The following is a 2,397-nucleotide window of genomic DNA, read 5'->3' as shown; positions in this document are numbered from 1 at the left end:
TACCATAAGCCATATTTTGATGTACCTTGCAAATATCTAAAAATCCTTTTCACCGCCATCTCATGATTTTCTCTAGGATCACTCTGAAATCTTGAAACAATACAAACATCATTTATAATGTCAGGCCTAGTCCGAGTCAAATAAATTAGACCACCAATCATAGATTTGTATCTTGTAGGATTTATCGGTGCAAAAACATTTTTTCTTGTCAATTTCTCACTTGTAACTATAGGTGTACTTACCGGTTTAGAATCTCCCATACCAAATTTATTCAACAATTCCTTAGCATATTTAGTTTGATAGATAAAAATGCCTTTGTTAGTTTGAGTAATCTGCAAACCTAAGAAAACTTTCATCTCACTAGTCATAGACATCTCAAATTCTTTCTCCATATTTTAGAAAATTCTATGCATAATTTATCTTCACCTCCAAAAATAATGTCATCAACAAATAATTCAACAATCAGTATATCATCATCAGTGATTTTATAATATAAATTACTGTCAGCACTTCCCTTAGTAAAACCAAGCTTCAAAAGATATTTATCCAACCTTGCATGCCAAGCTCTAGGTGCTTGTTTCAATCTATATAAAGCTTTCTTTAACCTGCAAACCATATCAGTATCATCTGATAGTGAAAAACCATAAAGTTTCTCAATATAAACTGTCTTATCAAGATCCCCATTCAAGAATGCACATTTAACATCCATTTGATAAACCTTGTAATTTTTATAAGCAGCATAGACAAGAAATAATCTTAGAGCTTCAATCCTAGCTATTGGTGCAAAAGTTTCTCCATAATCAATTCCTTCCTTATGACAATATCCTTTACAAACCAATCTAGCCTTATTCCTTATGACTTGTCCATCCTCATTCAATTTATTCATAAAAACACATTTAGTTCCAATGACATTTTTATTTTTAGGCCGAGGAACCAAAGTCCATGTGTTATTTTTCTCAATCTAATCTAATTCTTCTTCCATTGCTTTTAACCAAAATTCATCTTTACATGCCTCAATTACTGATACCAGTTCAACTTGTGAAATTAAACATACCTCGTTAGTTGCCAATCTTCTTCTTTTCATCACTCCATTGCTATTATCCCCAATGATTTGATCTTTAGAATGATTCAGTCTCACATACCTAGGAGTCTTAAGACTCTCTGTTCCTCTTCCCTGTTCTTTAGTTAATATATAATTCTTTGATGTTGCAAGAGTAACTGGTTCAACTCTCAGTTTCGGTAAAGGCATTGGGTATGTGCACCAAGTTGTGGTACCAAAAGGGGGTCTTAAGATGCCACTTTTTTTTTCTGAAATCAACAAAGTTTGAACTTCAACGACAAATTAAAGATAGTTAGACTCCAAATTTGAAGATGCTACAAGAACAAGAGTCAGAGTGCTTTGAGTCTAATTTCTAAAGTACTAATTTTTTTTGAATAAGGTGGAGATTAAGGGCTTGAAAAAGGGGGGCCACAAAAAGTGGTCTTGTTTTTATGCAAAAAACATAACATTGCGTCTATTGTGGCTCCCCTAAAATGTTAACTTTTTTTTTGAATTTTTAAAATTGCTTTGGTGAGAAATTAGCTAACACCATGTATTTTATGCCACATTTTTCAGATAATTTTTTAATGAGTATATGAATTTTTACTAATTTTTTAAGTGGAAACATCCTGAAAAATAGAAATTTGAGTGTGCTCCCCCCTAAAATCATTGATAACTAATTAAAAATCAAAACTTTTTTTAGAATGGAGTCTAGTTTCTAAAAATGTAAGTTTCTTCAAAATCCGATGACCGTGTAAAAAACTATACCCAAAATAGTGCATGTTGGTTTTTGACCAAAAATGAACACACTAACAAAAGAAATTATAAATGCAAGCCTTAACGAAATCAAAATGTGAAAATAATTACATGCTTGGATAGCTAAGAGAGATATTGAGGTCTCTATGGTATTTTTTTTTAGTTTTATTGAAACACGTGCAAAACTGATGGAGAGCACAGCCAAAAATATGTGAATTTTTTCTAATCATCTATTAAAAACACGTCTTAGGCCTGAAATGGTCATCCAACCCTTTGGGTTGGATGCCCAAGTACAATCCAGCGCAAAGGGTTGGTATTTCTCAATACAGATCATTTGGCGAGTGCCAAATATGGTGCTCACCCTATTGGGCACTCACCAAATGGAAAAAATTGACTTTTCCCATTTGGTGTGTGCCAAGTGAGAAAATTCAACTTTTTTTCATTTGGCGAGCACCAAATTTGGCACATGCCAAATGTCCTGCATTATCCAATTTGAAGGTTTTGTGATGCAAAATTTTCAACTTGGGCACAAGTCATACCCATCATGAGAGGAGAATATATACATGAAATATAATATTTAAGTATAAGTCACTTTAAGTTAT

This window comes from Cryptomeria japonica, chromosome 8 (genome assembly GCF_030272615.1).
Source record: "Cryptomeria japonica chromosome 8, Sugi_1.0, whole genome shotgun sequence".
NCBI lineage: Eukaryota > Viridiplantae > Streptophyta > Pinopsida > Cupressales > Cupressaceae > Cryptomeria > Cryptomeria japonica.
Note: the sequence above shows the minus strand (reverse complement) of the source record.